This window comes from Caloenas nicobarica, chromosome 2, assembly GCF_036013445.1.
Source record: "Caloenas nicobarica isolate bCalNic1 chromosome 2, bCalNic1.hap1, whole genome shotgun sequence".
NCBI lineage: Eukaryota > Metazoa > Chordata > Aves > Columbiformes > Columbidae > Caloenas > Caloenas nicobarica.
The window spans coordinates 65,082,056-65,100,253 of NC_088246.1; positions in this window are offsets into that span (position 1 = coordinate 65,082,056).

Consider the following 18,198-nt stretch of genomic DNA (forward strand, 5'->3'; position numbering starts at 1 on the left):
TCAGGCCCCCTCAGGCTCTGTAATGCTTTGTTGAGCTCTTTCAGGCTCTGTTGTGCTTTGTCGAATTCTGTCAGGCCCTGCCGGGCTCTATCGTTTGCTGTCAGGCGCTGTCAGGATTTGTCGAACCCTGTCGAGCTCTGTTGAGCTCCGACAGTCCTTGTCATGCTCTGTCAGGCCCAGGTGGGCTCTGTCAAGCTTTGATAAGCTCTGTTGAGCTCTGTTGAGCTTTTTGGTCTCTGTCAGGCTCTTGCGGGCTCTGTCAGTCCCTGGCAGGTTCTGTTGGGTCCTGTCTGGATGTGTCAGGCCCTGTTGGGCTCTGTCAGGCTTTGTTGGGCCCTGTCGTGCTCTGTCAGGCCTTATCGGGTTCTGTCGGGATCTGCTGGTCTTTCTCAGGTTTGTCAGGCTCTGTCGTGATCTGTTCAGGCCATATCAGTCTTTATCGGGCTTTTTTGGGGCATGTAGTGCCCTGTCAGTCTGTGTCATGCCGTGTCAGGCTCTGTTGGGCCTTGTCAAGCTATGTCCAGATCTGTTGGACCATGTCAGGGCCTGTCTTTCTGTGTCGGCCTCTGTAGGGCTTTTACAGGCTTTGTTGTCTTCTGTGTGGCCCTGTGGGTCCTTCTCGAGCTCTGTGGGGTTTTGTTGGGCTCTGTCAGGCCCTGTCAAGGGTTGTTGGGCTTCGTGGGACGTTTTTGATCCCTGTCGGGCTTTGTCGATCTCCGTCGGGCTTTGACGGCTTCTGTCAGGACCTGTGGGGCCCTGTTGGGCTCTGAAAGCCCCTTTTGGGCTCTGTGGGTCTCTGTCATGATCCGTCAGGCTCTGTTGGGCTTTGTCAGTCTCTTTCAGGCTCTGTAGGGCTCTGTCAATCCTTGTCAGGTTTTGTCGGGCTCTTTCAGGTGCTGTCAGTCTCTGTCGGGCTGTATCGGTCTCTGTGTGGCTTTGTCGAGATCTGTTGGTCTCTCTCGGGCTCTGTCAGGCTCTGTTGTGATCTGTCGGGCTTTCTCGGGCTCTATGAGGCTCTGTCAGGCCCTGTCAGGATTTGCAGGGCTCTGTCGGGTTTTGTCGGGCCCTGTCAAGTTGTGTTGGTCTCTGTCAGGCCCTGTTGGGCTTGTCGGGCCCTGTCAAGTTGTGTTGTTCTCTGTCAGGCCCTCTTGGGCTTTGTCGGGCCCTGAGAGTCTGTGTCGGACTCTGTCAGGCTTTCACAGGTTCTCTTGGGCTTTGTCAAGCTTTGTCGAGGTCTGTTGGGCTTTGTCAGGCTCTGTCGTTCCCTGGCAGACTCTCTCAGTTTCTGGTAGGCCCTTTCAGGCCCTGTCATGCTCTTTCGGGCTCTGTCGTGCTCTGGCAAGCCCTGGCGTGCTCTGTCAGGCCCAGGTGGGCTCTGACAAGCTTTGTTGAGCTCTGTTGGGCTCTGTCGAGTTTTGTCGGTCTCTGTCAGGGTCTTGCAGACTCTGTCAGTCCCTGGCAGGTTCTGTCAGATCTGTCAGGCCCTGTTGGGCTCTGTCAGGCTTTGTTGGGCCCTGTCGTGCTCTGTCAGGCCTTGTCGGGTTCTGTCAGGATCTGTAAGGTTCAGTCAAGCTGTGTCAGGGTCTGTCGTGCTCTGTAATGCTTTGTTGAGCTCTTTCAGGCTCTGTTGCGTGTTGTCGGGCTCTGTCAGGCCCTGCCGGACTCTTTCGTTCGCTGTCAGGCACTGTCGGGATTTGTCGGGCCCTGTCAATTTTATAGGGCTCTGTCAGGCCCTGTTGGGCCCTGCTGGGCTTTGTCGGGCCCTGTGAGACTGTGTCGGGCTCTGTCAGGCTTTCTCAGGTTCTGTTGGGCTCTGTCAAGCTTTGTCGAGGTCTGTTGGGCTTTGTCAGGCTCTGTCATTCCTTGGCAGACTCTTTCAGTTTCTGGTAGGCTCTTTCAGGCCCTGTCATGCTCTTTCGGGCTCTGTCGGGCTCTGTCGTGCTTTATGTGGCTCTGTTGGGCTTTATCGAGCTCTGTTGGGCACTGTTGGGCTTAGTTGGGCTCTGCCAATTCCTGTTAGGTTCTCTTGGGCTCTTTCAAGCTTTGTCTGGCCCTGTCGTGCTCTGTCAGGCCTTGTCGGGTTCTGTCGGGATCTGCTGGTCTTTCTCAGGTTTGTCGGGCTCTGTCGTGATCTGTTCAGGCCATATCAGTCTTTGTCGGGCTTTTTTGGGGCATGTAGTGCCCTGTCAGTCTGTGTCATGCCGTGTCAGGCTCTGTTGGGCCTTGTCAAGCTATGTCCAGATCTATTGGGCCATGTCGGGGCCTGTCTTTCTGTGTCGGCCTCTGTAGGGCTTTTACAGGCTTTGTCGTCTTCTGTGTGGCCCTGTGGGTCCTTCTCGAGCTCTGTGGGGTTTTGTTGGGCTCTGTCAGGCCCTGTCAAGGGTTGTTGGGCTTCGTGGGATGTTTTTGACCCCTGTCGGGCTTTGTCGATCTCCGTCGGGCTTTGACGGCTTCTGTCAGGACCTGTGGGGCCCTGTTGGGCTCTGAAAGCCCCTTTTGGGCTCTGTGGGTCTCTGTCATGATCCGTCAGGCTCTGTTGGGCTTTATCAGTCTGTTTCAGGCTCTGTAGGGCTCTGTCAATCCCTGTCAGGTTTTGTCGGGCTCTTTCAGGTGCTGTCAGTCTCTGTCGGGCTGTATCGGTCTCTGTGTGGCTTTGTCGAGATCTGTTGGTCTCTCTCGGGCTCTGCCAGGCTCTGTTGGGATCTGTCGGGCTTTCTTGGGCTCTATGAGGCTCTGTCAGGCCCTGTCAGGATTTGCAGTGCTCTGTCGGGTTTTGTTGGGCCCTGTCAAGTTGTGTTAGTCTCTGTCAGGCCCTGTTGGTCTTGTCGGGCCCTGTCAAGTTGTGTTGTTCTCTGTCAGGCCCTCTTGGGCTTTGTCGGGCCCTGAGAGACTGTGTCGGGCTCTGTCAGGCTTTCTTAGGTTCTCTTGGGCTCTGTCAAGCTTTGTCGAGGTCTGTTGGGCTTTGTCAGGCTCTGTCGTTCCCTGGCAGACTCTCTCAGTTTCTGGTAGGCCCTTTCAGGCCCTGTCATGCTCTTTCGGTCTGTGTCGTGCTCTGGCAAGCCCTGCCGTGCTCTGTCAGGCCCAGGTGGGCTCTGACAAGCTTTGTTGAGCTCTGTTGGGCTCTGTCGAGTTTTGTCGGTCTCTGTCAGGGTCTTGCAGACTCTGTCAGTCCCTGGCAGGTTCTGTCGGATCTGTCAGGCCCTGTTGGGCTCTGTCAGGCTTTGTTGGGCCCTGTCGTGCTCTGTCAGGCCTTGTCGGGTTCTGTCAGGATCTGTAAGGTTCAGTCAAGCTGTGTCGGAGTCTGTCGTGCTCTGTAATGCTTTGTTGAGCTCTTTCAGGCTCTGTTGCGCATTGTCGGGCTCTGTCAGGCCCTGCCGGACTCTTTCGTTCGCTGTCAGGCACTGTCGGGATTTGTCAGGCCCTGTCAATTTTATGGGGTTCTGTCAGGCCCTGTTGGGCCCTGCTGGGCTTTGTCGGGCCCTGTGAGACTGTGTCGGGCTCTGTCAGGCTTTCTCAGTTTCTGTTGGGCTCTGTCAAGCTTTGTCGAGGTCTGTTGGGTTTTGTCAGGCTCTGTCATTCCCTGGCAGACTCTTTCAGTTTCTGGTAGGCTCTTTCAGGCCCTGTCATGCTCTTTCGGGCTCTGTCGGGCTCTGTCGGGCTCTGTCGGGCTTTATCTGGCTCTGTTGGGCTTTATCGAGCTTTGTTGGTCACTGTTGGGCTTAGTTGGGCTCTGCCAATTCCTGTTAGGTTCTCTTGGGCACTTTCAAGCTTTGTCTGGCCCTGTCGTGCTCTGTCAGGCCTTGTTGGGTTCTGTCGGTATCTGCTGGTCTTTCTCAGGTTTGTCGGGCTCTGTCGTGATCTGTTCAGGCCATATCACTCTTTGTCGGGCTTTTTTGGGGCATGTAGTGCCCTGTCAGTCTGTGTCATGCCGTGTCAGGCTCTGTTGGGCCTTGTCAAGCTATGTCCAGATCTGTTGGACCATGTCGGGGCCTGTCTTTCTGTGTCAGACTCTGTAGGGCTTTTACAGGCTTTGTTGTCTTCTGTGTGGCCCTGTGGGTCCTTCTCGAGCTCTGTGGGGTTTTGTTGGGCTCTGTCAGGCCCTGTCAAGGGTTGTTGGGCTTCGTGGGACGTTTTTGATCCCTGTCGGGCTTTGTCGATCTCCGTCGGGCTTTGACGGCTTCTGTCAGGACCTGTGGGGCCCTGTTGGGCTCTGAAAGCCCCTTTTGGGCTCTGTGGGTCTCTGTCATGATCCGTCAGGCTCTGTTGGGCTTTGTCAGTCTGTTTCAGGCTGTGTAGGGCTCTGTCAATCCCTGTCAGGTTTTGTCGGGCTCTTTCAGGTCCTGTCAGTCTCTGTCGGGCTGTGTCGGTCTCTGTCTGGCTTTGTGGAGATGTATTGGTCTCTCTCGGGCTCTGTCAGGCTCTGTTGGGATCTGTCGGGCTTTCTTGGGCTCTATGAGGCTCTGTCAGGCCCTGTCAGGATTTGCAGGGCTCTGTCGGGTTTTGTTGGGCTCTGTTGGGTAGTGTCGAGCTCTGTCCGGCTCCATTGGGCCCTGTTGGGCTCTTTCAAGTTTTCTTGGTCCCTGTCGGGCTGTGTCTGCTTCTGTCGAGATCTGTAAGGCTGTGTCAAGCTGTGTCAGGCCCCCTCAGGCTCTGTAATGCTTTGTTGAGCTCTTTCAGGCTCTGTTGCGCTTTGTCGAACTCTGTCCGGCCCTGCCGGGCTCTATCGTTTGCTGTCAGGTGCTGTCAGGATTTGTCGAACCCTGTCGAGCTCTGTTGAGCTCCGACAGTCCTTGTCATGCTCTGTCAGGCCCAGGTGGGCTCTGTCAAGCTTTGATAAGCTCTGTTGAGCTCTGTTGAGCTTTTTGGTCTCTGTCAGGCTCTTGCGGGCTCTGTCAGTCCCTGGCAGGTTCTGTTGGGTCCTGTCTGGATCTGTCAGGCCCTGTTGGGCTCTGTCAGGCTTTGTTGGGCCCTGTCGTGCTCTGTCAGGCCTTGTCGGGTTCTGTCGGGGTCTGCTGGTCTTTCTCAGGTTTGTCGGGCTCTGTCGTGATCTGTTCAGGCCATATCAGTCTTTGTCGGGCTTTTTTGGGGCATGTAGTGCCCTGTCAGTCTGTGTCATGCCGTGTCAGGCTCTGTTGGGCCTTGTCAAGCTATGTCCAGATCTGTTGGACCATGTCGGGGCCTGTCTTTCTGTGTCGGCCTCTGTAGGGCTTTTACAGGCTTTGTTGTCTTCTGTGTGGCCCTGTGGGTCCTTCTTGAGCTCTGTGGGGTTTTGTTGGGCTCTGTCAGGCCCTGTCAAGGGTTGTTGGGCTTCGTGGGACGTTTTTGATCCCTGTCGGGCTTTGTCGATCTCCGTCGGGCTTTGACGGCTTCTGTCAGGACCTGTGGGGCCCTATTGGGCTCTGGAAGCCCCTTTTGGGCTCTGTGGGTCTCTGTCATGATCCGTCAGGCTCTGTTGGGCTTTGTCAGTCTGTTTCAGGCTGTGTAGGGCTCTGTCAATCCCTGTCAGGTTTTGTCGGGCTCTTTCAGGTCCTGTCAGTCTCTGTCGGGCTGTGTTGGTCTCTGTGTGGCTTTGTGGAGATCTGTTGGTCTCTCTCGGGATCTGTCATGCTCTGTTGGGATCTGTCGGGCTTTCTCGGGCTCTATGAGGCTCTGTCAGGCCCTGTCAGGATTTGCAGGGCTCTGTCGGGTTTTGTCGGGCCCTGTCAAGTTGTGTTGGTCTCTGTCAGGCCCTCTTGGGCTTTGTCGGGCCCTGAGAGACTGTGTCGGACTCTGTCAGGCTTTCTCAAGTTCTCTTGGGCTCTGTCAAGCTTTGTCGAGGTCTGTTGGGCTTTGTCAGGCTCTGTCGTTCCCTGGCAGACTCTCTCAGTTTCTGGTAGGCCCTTTCAGGCCCTGTCATGCTCTTTCGGGCTCTGTCGTGCTCTGGCAAGCCCTGCCCTGCTCTGTCAGGCCCAGATGGGCTCTGACAAGCTTTGTTGAGCTCTGTTGGGCTCTGTCGAGTTTTGTCGGTCTCTGTCAGGGTCTTGCAGACTCTGTCAGTCCCTGGCAGGTTCTGTCAGATCTGTCAGGCCCTGTTGGGCTCTGTCAGGCTTTGTTGGGCCCTGTCGTGCTCTGTCAGGCCTTGTCGGGTTCTGTCAGGATCTGTAAGGTTCAGTCAAGCTGTGTCGGGGTCTGTCGTGCTCTGTAATGCTTTGTTGAGCTCTTTCAGGCTCTGTTGCGCGTTGTCGGGCTCTGTCAGGCCCTGCCGGACTCTTTCGTTCGCTGTCAGGCACTGTCGGGATTTGTCGGGCCCTGTCAATTTTATGGGGCTCTGTCAGGCCCTGTTGGGCCCTGCTGGGCTTTGTCGGGCCCTGTGAGACTGTGTCGGGCTCTGTCAGGCTTTCTCAGGTTCTCTTGGGCTCTGTCAAGCTTTGTCGAGGTCTGTTGGGCTTTGTCAGGCTCTGTCATTCCCTGGCAGACTCTTTCAGTTTCTGGTAGGCTCTTTCAGGCCCTGTCATGCTCTGTCGGGCTCTGTCGGGCTCTGTCGGGCTTTATCTGGCTCTGTTGGGCTTTATCGAGCTTTGTTGGGAACTGTTGGGCTTAGTTGGGCTCTGCCAATTCCTGTTAGGTTCTCTTGGGCTCTTTCAAGCTTTGTCTGGCCCTGTCGTGCTCTTTCAGGCCTTGTCGGGTTCTGTCGGGATCTGTTGGGCTTTCTCAGGTTTGTCGGGCTCTGTCGTGATCTGTTCAGGCCATATCAGTCTTTGTCGGGCTTTTTTGGGGCATGTAGTGCCCTGTCAGTCTGTGTCATGCCGTGTCAGGCTCTGTTGGGCCTTGTCAAGCTATGTCCAGATCTGTTGGACCATGTCGGGGCCTGTCTTTCTGTGTCGGACTCTGTAGGGCTTTTACAGGCTTTGTTGTCTTCTGTGTGGCCCTGTGGGTCCTTCTTGAGCTCTGTGGGGTTTTGTTGGGCTCTGTCAGGCCCTGTCAAGGGTTGTTGGGCTTTTTTGACCCCTGTTGGGCTTTGTCGATCTCCGTTGGGCTTTGACGGCTTCTGTCAGGACCTGTGGGGCCCTTTTGGGCTCTGAAAGCCCCTTTTGGGCTCTGTGGGTCTCTGTTCACGAGCTGTCAGGCTCTGTTGGGCTTTGTCATTCTCTTTCAGACTTTCTAGGGCTCTGTCAATCCCTGTCAGGTTTTGTTGGGCTCTTTCAGGCCCTGTCAGTCTCTGTCGGGTTTGTCGGTCTCTGTGTGGCTTTGTTGAGATCTGTTGGTCTCTCTCGTGCTCTGCAAGTCTCTGTTGGGATCTGTCAGGCTTTCTTGGCTCTATTAGGCTCTGTCAGGCCCTGTCAGGATTTGCAGGGCTCTGTCGGGTTTTGTTGGGCTCTGTTGGGTATTGTCGAGCTGTGTCCGGCTCCATTGGGCCCTGTTGGGCTCTTTCAAGTTTTCTTGGTCCCTGTCGGGCTGTGTCTGCTTCTGTCGAGATCTGTAAGGCTGTGTCAAGCTGTGTCAGGCCCCCTCAGGCTCTGTAATGCTTTGTTGAGCTCTTTCAGGCTCTGTTGCGCTTTGTCGAACTCTGTCAGGCCCTGCCGGGCTCTATTGTTTGCTGTCAGGCACTGTCAGGATTTGTCGAACCCTGTTGAGCTCTGTTGAGCTCCGACAGTCCTTGTCATGCTCTGTCAGGCCCAGGGGGGCTCTGTCAAGCTCTGATAAGCTCTGTTGAGCTCTGTTCAGCTTTTTGGTCTCTGTCAGGCTCTTGCGGGCTCTGTCAGTACCTGGCAGGTTCTGTTGGGTCCTGTCTGGATGTGTCAGGCCCTGTTGGGCTCTGTCAGGCTTTGTTGGGCCCTGTCGTGCTCTGTCAGGCCTTGTCGGGTTCTGTCAGGATCTGTAAGGTTCAGTCAAGCTGTGTCGGGGTCTGTCGTGCTCTGTAATGCTTTGTTGAGCTCTTTCAGGCTCTGTTGCGCATTGTCGGGCTCTGTCAGGCCCTGCCGGACTCTTTCGTTCACTGTCAGGCACTGTCGGGATTTGTCGGGCCCTGTCAATTTTAGGGGGCTCTGTCAGGCCCTGTTGGGCCCTGCTCAGCTTTGTCGGGCCCTGAGAGACTGTGTCGGGCTCTGTCAGGCTTTCTCAGGTTCTCTTGGGCTCTGTCAAGCTTTGTCGAGGTCTGTTGGGCTTTGTCAGGCTCTGTCATTCCCTGGCAGACTCTTTCAGTTTCTGGTAGGCTCTCTCAGACCCTGTCATGCTCTTTCGGGCTCTGTCGGGCTCTGTCGCGTTATCTGGCTCTGTTGGGCTTTATCGAGCTTTGTTGGTCACTGTTGGGCTTAGTTGGGCTCTGTCAATTCCTGTTAGGTTCTCTTGGGCTCTTTCAAGCTTTGTCTGGCCCTGTCGTGCTCTGTCAGGCCTTGTGGGTTCTGTCGGGATCTGCTGGTCTTTCTCAGGTTTGTCGGGCTCTGTCGTGATCTGTTCAGGCCATATCAGTCTTTGTCGGGCTTTTTTGGGGCTTGTAGTGCCCTGTCAGTCTGTGTCATGCCGTGTCAGGCTCTGTTGGGCCTTGTCAAGCTATGTCCAGATCTGTTGGACCATGTCGGGGCCTGTCTTTCTGTGTCGGCCTCTGTAGGGCTTTTACAGGCTTTGTCGTCTTCTGTGTGGCCCTGTGGGTCCTTCTCGAGCTCTGTGGGGTTTTGTTGGGCTCTGTCAGGCCCTGTCAAGGGTTGTTGGGCTTCGTGGGACGTTTTTGATCCCTGTCGGGCTTTGTCGATCTCCGTCGGGCTTTGACGGCTTCTGTCAGGACCTGTGGGGCCCTGTTGGGCTCTGAAAGCCCCTTTTGGGCTCTGTGGGTCTCTGTCATGATCCGTCAGGCTCTGTTGGGCTTTGTCAGTCTGTTTCAGGTTCTGTAGGGCTCTGTCAATCCCTGTCAGGTTTTGTCGGGCTCTTTCAGGTGCTGTCAGTCTCTGTCGGGCTGTATCGGTCTCTGTGTGGCTTTTTCGAGATCTGTTGGTCTCTCTCGGGCTCTGTCAGGCTCTGTTGGGATCTGTCGGGCTTTCTCGGGCTCTATGAGGCTCTGTCAGGCCCTGTCAGGATTTGCAGGGCTCTGTCGGGTTTTGTCGGGCCCTGTCAAGTTGTGTTGGTCTCTGTCAGGCCGTCTTGGGCTTTGTCGGGCCCTGAGAGACTGTGTCGGGCTCTGTCAGGCTTTCTCAGGTTCTCTTGGGCTCTGTCAAGCTTTGTCGAGGTCTGTTGGGCTTTGTCAGGCTCTGTCATTCCCTGGCAGACTCTTTCAGTTTCTGGTAGGCTCTTTCAGGCCCTGTCATGCTCTTTCAGCCTCTGTCGGGCTCTGTCGGGCTTTATCTGGCTCTGTTGGGCTTTATCGAGCTTTGTTGGGAACTGCTGGGCTTAGTTGGGCTCTGCCAATTCCTGGTAGGTTCTCTTGGGCTCTTTCAAGCTTTGTCTGGCCCTGTCGTGCTCTTTCAGGCCTTGTCGGGTTCTGTCGGGATCTGTTGGGCTTTCTCAGGTTTGTCGGGCTCTGTCGTGATCTGTTCAGGCCATATCAGTCTTTGTCGGGCTTTTTTGGGGCAAGTAGTGCCCTGTCAGTCTGTGTCATGCCGTGTCAGGCTCTGTTGGGCCTTGTCAAGCTATGTCCAGATCTGTTGGACCATGTCGGGGCCTGTCTTTCTGTGTCGGCCTCTGTAGGGCTTTTACAGGCTTTGTTGTCTTCTATGTGGCCCTGTGGGTCCTTCTTGAGCTCTGTGGGGTTTTGTTGGGCTCTGTCAGGCCCTGTCAAGGGTTGTTGGGCTTCGTGGGACGTTTTTGATCCCTGTCGGGCTTTGTCGATCTCCGTCGGGCTTTGACGGCTTCTGTCAGGACCTGTGGGGCCCTGTTCGGCTCTGAAAGCCCCTTCTGGGATCTGTGGGTCTCTGTCATGATCTGTCAGGCTCTGTTGGGCTTTGTCATTCTCTTTCAGGCTTTCTAGGGCTCTGTCAATCCCTGTCAGGTTTTGTCAGGCTCTTTAAGGCCCTGTCAGTCTCTGTCGGGTTTGTCGGTCTCTGTGTGGCTTTGTCGAGATCTGTAAGTCTCTCTTGGGCTCTGTCAGGCTCTGTTGGGATCTGTCGGGCGTTCTCGGGGTCTATGAGGCTCTGTCAGGCCCTGTCAGGATTTGCAGGGCTCTGTCGGGTTTTGTTGGGCTCTGTTGGGTATTGTCGAGCTCTGTCCGGCTCCATTGGGCCCTGTTGGGCTCTTTCAAGTTTTCTTGGTCCCTGTCGGGCTGTGTCTGCTTCTGTCGAGATCTGTAAGGCTGTGTCAAGCTGTGTCAGGCCCCCTCAGGCTCTGTAATGCTTTGTTGAGCTCTTTCAGGCTCTGTTGCGCTTTGTCGAACTCTGTCAGGCCCTGCCAGGCTCTATCGTTTGCTGTCAGGCGCTGTCAGGATTTGTCGAATCCTGTCGAGCTCTGTTGAGCTCCGACAGTCCTTGTCATGCTCTGTCAGGCCCAGGTGGGCTCTGTCAAGCTTTGATAAGCTCTGTTGAGCTCTGTTGAGCTTTTTGGCCTCTGTCAGGCTCTTGCGGGTCTGTAAGTCCCTGGCAGGTTCTGTTGGGTCCTGTCTGGATGTGTCAGGCCCTGTTGGGCTCTGTCAGGCTTTGTTGGGCCCTGTCGTGCTCTGTCAGGCCTTGTCGGGTTCTGTCAGGATCTGTAAGGTTCAGTCAAGCTGTGTCGGGGTCTGTCGTGCTCTGTAATGCTTTGTTGAGCTCTTTCAGGCTCTGTTGCGCATTGTCGGGCTCTGTCAGGCCCTGCCGGACACTTTCGTTCACTGTCAGGCACTGTCGGGATTTGTCGGGCCCTGTCAATTTTATGGGGCTCTGTCAGGCCCTGTTGGGCCCTGCTCGGCTTTGTCGGGCCCTGAGAGACTGTGTCGGGCTCTGTCAGGCTTTCTCAGGTTCTCTTGGGCTCTGTCAAGCTTTGTCGAGGTCTGTTGGGCTTTGTCAGGCTCTGTCATTCCCTGGCAGACTCTTTCAGTTTCTGGTAGGCTCTCTCAGACCCTGTCATGCTCTTTCGGGCTCTGTCGGGCTCTGTCGCGTTATCTGGCTCTGTTGGGCTTTATCCAGCTTTGCTGGGAACTGTTGGGCTTAGTTGGGCTCTGCCAATTCCTGTTAGGTTCTCTTGGGCTCTTTCAAGCTTTGTCTGGCCCTGTCGTGCTCTGTCAGGCCTTGTGGGTTCTGTCGGGATCTGCTGGTCTTTCTCAGGTTTGTCGGGCTCTGTCGTGATCTGTTCAGGCCATATCAGTCTTTGTCGGGCTTTTTTGGGGCTTGTAGTGCCCTGTCAGTCTGTGTCATGCCGTGTCAGGCTCTGTTGGGCCTTGTCAAGCTATGTCCAGATCTGTTGGACCATGTCGGGGCCTGTCTTTCTGTGTCGGCCTCTGTAGGGCTTTTACAGGCTTTGTTGTCTTCTGTGTGGCCCTGTGGGTCCTTCTCGAGCTCTGTGGGGTTTTGTTGGGCTCTGTCAGGCCCTGTCAAGGGTTGTTGGGCTTCGTGGGACGTTTTTGATCCCTGTCGGGCTTTGTCGATCTCCGTCGGGCTTTGACGGCTTCTGTCAGGACCTGTGGGGCCCTGTTGGGCTCTGAAAGCCCCTTTTGGGCTCTGTGGGTCTCTGTCATGATCCGTCAGGCTCTGTTGGGCTTTGTCAGTCTGTTTCAGGTTCTGTAGGGCTCTGTCAATCCCTGTCAGGTTTTGTCGGGCTCTTTCAGGTGCTGTCAGTCTCTGTCGGGCTGTATCGGTCTCTGTGTGGCTTTTTCGAGATCTGTTGGTCTCTCTCGGGCTCTGTCAGGCTCTGTTGGGATCTGTCGGGCTTTCTCGGGCTCTATGAGGCTCTGTCAGGCCCTGTCAGGATTTGCAGGGCTCTGTCGGGTTTTGTCGGGCCCTGTCAAGTTGTGTCATTATGTGTCAGGCCCTCTTGGGCTTTGTCAGGCCCTGAGAGACTGTGTCGGGCTCTGTCAGGCTTTCTCAGGTTCTCTTGGGCTCTGTCAAGCTTTGTCGAGGTCTGTTGGGTTTGTCAGGCTCTGTCATTCCCTGGCAGACTCTTTCAGTTTCTGGTAGGCTCTTTCAGGCCCTGTCATGCTCTTTCAGCCTCTGTCGGGCTCTGTCGGGCTTTATCTGGCTCTGTTGGGCTTTATCGAGCTTTGTTGGGAACTGCTGGGCTTAGTTGGGCTCTGCCAATTCCTGTTAGGTTCTCTTGGGCTCTTTCAAGCTTTGTCTGGCCCTGTCGTGCTCTTTCAGGCCTTGTCGGGTTCTGTCGGGATCTGTTGGGCTTTCTCAGGTTTGTCGGGCTCTGTCGTGATCTGTTCAGGCCATATCAGTCTTTGTCGGGCTTTTTTGGGGCAAGTAGTGCCCTGTCAGTCTGTGTCATGCCGTGTCAGGCTCTGTTGGGCCTTGTCAAGCTATGTCCAGATCTGTTGGACCATGTCGGGGCCTGTCTTTCTGTGTCGGCCTCTGTAGGGCTTTTACAGGCTTTGTTGTCTTCTGTGTGGCCCTGTGGGTCCTTCTTGAGCTCTGTGGGGTTTTGTTGGGCTCTGTCAGGCCCTGTCAAGGGTTGTTGGGCTTTTTTGACCCCTGTCGGGCTTTGTCGATCTCCGTCGGGCTTTGATGGCTTCTGTCAGGACCCGTGGGGCCCTGTTGGGCTCTGAAAGCCCCTTTTGGGCTCTATGGGTCTCTGTCATGATCCGTCAGGCTCTGTTGGGCTTTGTCAGTCTGTTTCAGGCTGTGTAGGGCTCTGTCAATCCCTGTCAGGTTTTGTCGGGCTCTTTCAGGTCCTGTCAGTCTCTGTCGGGCTGTGTTGGTCTCTGTGTGGCTTTGTGGAGATCTGTTGGTCTCTCTCGGGATCTGTCAGGCTCTGTTGGGATCTGTCGGGCTTTCTCGGGCTCTATGAGGCTCTGTCAGGCCCTGTCAGGATTTGCAGGGCTCTGTCGGGTTTTGTCGGGCCCTGTCAAGTTGTGTTGGTCTCTGTCAGGCCCTCTTGGGCTTTGTCGGGCCCTGAGAGACTGTGTCGGACTCTGTCAGGCTTTCTCAAGTTCTCTTGGGCTCTGTCAAGCTTTGTCGAGGTCTGTTGGGCTTTGTCAGGCTCTGTCGTTCCCTGGCAGACTCTCTCAGTTTCTGGTAGGCCCTTTCAGGCCCTGTCATGCTCTTTCGGGCTCTGTCGTGCTCTGGCAAGCCCTGCCCTGCTCTGTCAGGCCCAGATGGGCTCTGACAAGCTTTGTTGAGCTCTGTTGGGCTCTGTCGAGTTTTGTCGGTCTCTGTCAGGGTCTTGCAGACTCTGTCAGTCCCTGGCAGGTTCTGTCAGATCTGTCAGGCCCTGTTGGGCTCTGTCAGGCTTTGTTGGGCCCTGTCGTGCTCTGTCAGGCCTTGTCGGGTTCTGTCAGGATCTGTAAGGTTCAGTCAAGCTGTGTCGGGGTCTGTCGTGCTCTGTAATGCTTTGTTGAGCTCTTTCAGGCTCTGTTGCGCGTTGTCGGGCTCTGTCAGGCCCTGCCGGACTCTTTCGTTCGCTGTCAGGCACTGTCGGGATTTGTCGGGCCCTGTCAATTTTATGGGGCTCTGTCAGGCCCTGTTGGGCCCTGCTGGGCTTTGTCGGGCCCTGTGAGACTGTGTCGGGCTCTGTCAGGCTTTCTCAGGTTCTCTTGGGCTCTGTCAAGCTTTGTCGAGGTCTGTTGGGCTTTGTCAGGCTCTGTCATTCCCTGGCAGACTCTTTCAGTTTCTGGTAGGCTCTTTCAGGCCCTGTCATGCTCTGTCGGGCTCTGTCGGGCTCTGTCGGGCTTTATCTGGCTCTGTTGGGCTTTATCGAGCTTTGTTGGGAACTGTTGGGCTTAGTTGGGCTCTGCCAATTCCTGTTAGGTTCTCTTGGGCTCTTTCAAGCTTTGTCTGGCCCTGTCGTGCTCTTTCAGGCCTTGTCGGGTTCTGTCGGGATCTGTTGGGCTTTCTCAGGTTTGTCGGGCTCTGTCGTGATCTGTTCAGGCCATATCAGTCTTTGTCGGGCTTTTTTGGGGCATGTAGTGCCCTGTCAGTCTGTGTCATGCCGTGTCAGGCTCTGTTGGGCCTTGTCAAGCTATGTCCAGATCTGTTGGACCATGTCGGGGCCTGTCTTTCTGTGTCGGACTCTGTAGGGCTTTTACAGGCTTTGTTGTCTTCTGTGTGGCCCTGTGGGTCCTTCTTGAGCTCTGTGGGGTTTTGTTGGGCTCTGTCAGGCCCTGTCAAGGGTTGTTGGGCTTTTTTGACCCCTGTTGGGCTTTGTCGATCTCCGTTGGGCTTTGACGGCTTCTGTCAGGACCTGTGGGGCCCTTTTGGGCTCTGAAAGCCCCTTTTGGGCTCTGTGGGTCTCTGTTCACGAGCTGTCAGGCTCTGTTGGGCTTTGTCATTCTCTTTCAGACTTTCTAGGGCTCTGTCAATCCCTGTCAGGTTTTGTTGGGCTCTTTCAGGCCCTGTCAGTCTCTGTCGGGTTTGTCGGTCTCTGTGTGGCTTTGTTGTGATCTGTTGGTCTCTCTCGTGCTCTGCAAGTCTCTGTTGGGATCTGTCAGGCTTTCTTGGCTCTATTAGGCTCTGTCAGGCCCTGTCAGGATTTGCAGGGCTCTGTCGGGTTTTGTTGGGCTCTGTTGGGTATTGTCGAGCTGTGTCCGGCTCCATTGGGCCCTGTTGGGCTCTTTCAAGTTTTCTTGGTCCCTGTCGGGCTGTGTCTGCTTCTGTCGAGATCTGTAAGGCTGTGTCAAGCTGTGTCAGGCCCCCTCAGGCTCTGTAATGCTTTGTTGAGCTCTTTCAGGCTCTGTTGCGCTTTGTCGAACTCTGTCAGGCCCTGCCGGGCTCTATTGTTTGCTGTCAGGCACTGTCAGGATTTGTCGAACCCTGTTGAGCTCTGTTGAGCTCCGACAGTCCTTGTCATGCTCTGTCAGGCCCAGGGGGGCTCTGTCAAGCTCTGATAAGCTCTGTTGAGCTCTGTTCAGCTTTTTGGTCTCTGTCAGGCTCTTGCGGGCTCTGTCAGTACCTGGCAGGTTCTGTTGGGTCCTGTCTGGATGTGTCAGGCCCTGTTGGGCTCTGTCAGGCTTTGTTGGGCCCTGTCGTGCTCTGTCAGGCCTTGTCGGGTTCTGTCAGGATCTGTAAGGTTCAGTCAAGCTGTGTCGGGGTCTGTCGTGCTCTGTAATGCTTTGTTGAGCTCTTTCAGGCTCTGTTGCGCATTGTCGGGCTCTGTCAGGCCCTGCCGGACTCTTTCGTTCACTGTCAGGCACTGTCGGGATTTGTCGGGCCCTGTCAATTTTAGGGGGCTCTGTCAGGCCCTGTTGGGCCCTGCTCAGCTTTGTCGGGCCCTGAGAGACTGTGTCGGGCTCTGTCAGGCTTTCTCAGGTTCTCTTGGGCTCTGTCAAGCTTTGTCGAGGTCTGTTGGGCTTTGTCAGGCTCTGTCATTCCCTGGCAGACTCTTTCAGTTTCTGGTAGGCTCTCTCAGACCCTGTCATGCTCTTTCGGGCTCTGTCGGGCTCTGTCGCGTTATCTGGCTCTGTTGGGCTTTATCCAGCTTTGTTGGGAACTGTTGGGCTTAGTTGGGCTCTGCCAATTCCTGTTAGGTTCTCTTGGGCTCTTTCAAGCTTTGTCTGGCCCTGTCGTGCTCTGTCAGGCCTTGTGGGTTCTGTCGGGATCTGCTGGTCTTTCTCAGGTTTGTCGGGCTCTGTCGTGATCTGTTCAGGCCATATCAGTCTTTGTCGGGCTTTTTTGGGGCTTGTAGTGCCCTGTCAGTCTGTGTCATGCCGTGTCAGGCTCTGTTGGGCCTTGTCAAGCTATGTCCAGATCTGTTGGACCATGTCGGGGCCTGTCTTTCTGTGTCGGCCTCTGTAGGGCTTTTACAGGCTTTGTTGTCTTCTGTGTGGCCCTGTGGGTCCTTCTCGAGCTCTGTGGGGTTTTGTTGGGCTCTGTCAGGCCCTGTCAAGGGTTGTTGGGCTTCGTGGGACGTTTTTGATCCCTGTCGGGCTTTGTCGATCTCCGTCGGGCTTTGACGGCTTCTGTCAGGACCTGTGGGGCCCTGTTGGGCTCTGAAAGCCCCTTTTGGGCTCTGTGGGTCTCTGTCATGATCCGTCAGGCTCTGTTGGGCTTTGTCAGTCTGTTTCAGGTTCTGTAGGGCTCTGTCAATCCCTGTCAGGTTTTGTCGGGCTCTTTCAGGTGCTGTCAGTCTCTGTCGGGCTGTATCGGTCTCTGTGTGGCTTTTTCGAGATCTGTTGGTCTCTCTCGGGCTCTGTCAGGCTCTGTTGGGATCTGTCGGGCTTTCTCGGGCTCTATGAGGCTCTGTCAGGCCCTGTCAGGATTTGCAGGGCTCTGTCGGGTTTTGTCGGGCCCTGTCAAGTTGTGTCATTATGTGTCAGGCCCTCTTGGGCTTTGTCAGGCCCTGAGAGACTGTGTCGGGCTCTGTCAGGCTTTCTCAGGTTCTCTTGGGCTCTGTCAAGCTTTGTCGAGGTCTGTTGGGTTTGTCAGGCTCTGTCATTCCCTGGCAGACTCTTTCAGTTTCTGGTAGGCTCTTTCAGGCCCTGTCATGCTCTTTCAGCCTCTGTCGGGCTCTGTCGGGCTTTATCTGGCTCTGTTGGGCTTTATCGAGCTTTGTTGGGAACTGCTGGGCTTAGTTGGGCTCTGCCAATTCCTGGTAGGTTCTCTTGGGCTCTTTCAAGCTTTGTCTGGCCCTGTCGTGCTCTTTCAGGCCTTGTCGGGTTCTGTCGGGATCTGTTGGGCTTTCTCAGGTTTGTCGGGCTCTGTCGTGATCTGTTCAGGCCATATCAGTCTTTGTCGGGCTTTTTTGGGGCAAGTAGTGCCCTGTCAGTCTGTGTCATGCCGTGTCAGGCTCTGTTGGGCCTTGTCAAGCTATGTCCAGATCTGTTGGACCATGTCGGGGCCTGTCTTTCTGTGTCGGCCTCTGTAGGGCTTTTACAGGCTTTGTTGTCTTCTGTGTGGCCCTGTGGGTCCTTCTTGAGCTCTGTGGGGTTTTGTTGGGCTCTGTCAGGCCCTGTCAAGGGTTGTTGGGCTTTTTTGACCCCTGTCGGGCTTTGTCGATCTCCGTCGGGCTTTGATGGCTTCTGTCAGGACCCGTGGGGCCCTGTTGGGCTCTGAAAGCCCCTTTTGGGCTCTATGGGTCTCTGTCACCATCTATCAGGCTCTGTTGGGCTTTGTCATTCTCTTTCAGGCTTTCTAGGACTCTGTCAATCCCTGTCAGGTTTTGTCAGGCTCTTTAAGGCCCTGTCAGTCTCTGTCGGGTTTGTCGATCTCTGTGTGGCTTTGTCGAGATCTGTAAGTCTCTCTTGGGCTCTGTCAGGCTCTGTTGGGATCTGTTGGGCGTTCTCGGGCTCTATGAGGCTCTGTCAGGCCCTGTCAGGATTTGCAGGGCTCTGTCGGGTTTTGTTGGGCTCTGTTGGGTATTGTCGAGCTGTGTCCGGCTCCATTGTGCCCTGTTGGGCTCTTTCAAGTTTTCTTGGTCCCTGTCGGGCTGTGTCTGCTTCTGTCGAGATCTGTAAGGCTGTGTCAAGCTGTGTCAGGCCCCCTCAGGCTCTGTAATGCTTTGTTGAGCTCTTTCAGGCTCTGTTGCGCTTTGTCGAACTCTGTCAGGCCCTGCCAGGCTCTATCGTTTGCTGTCAGGCGCTGTCAGGATTTGTCGAATCCTGTCGAGCTCTGTTGAGCTCCGACAGTCCTTGTCATGCTCTGTCAGGCCCAGGTGGGCTCTGTCAAGCTTTGATAAGCTCTGTTGAGCTCTGTTGAGCTTTTTGGTCTCTGTCAGGCTCTTGCGGGCTCTGTCAGTCCCTGGCAGGTTCTGTTGGGTCCTGTCTGGATGTGTCAGGCCCTGTTGGGCTCTGTCAGGCTTTGTTGGGCCCTGTCGTGCTCTGTCAGGCCTTGTCGGGTTCTGTCGGGATCTGCTGGTCTTTCTCAGGTTTGTCGGGCTCTGTCGTGATCTGTTCAGGCCATATCAGTCTTTGTCGGGCTTTTTTGGGGCATGTAGTGCCCTGTCAGTCTGTGTCATGCCGTGTCAGGCTCTGTTGGGCCTTGTCAAGCTATGTCCAGATCTGTTGGACCATGTCGGGGCCTGTCTTTCTGTGTCGGCCTCTGTAGGGCTTTTACAGGCTTTGTTGTCTTCTGTGTGGCCCTGTGGGTCCTTCTCGAGCTCTGTGGGGTTTTGTTGGGCTCTGTCAGGCCCTGTCAAGGGTTGTTGGGCTTCGTGGGACGTTTTTGATCCCTGTCG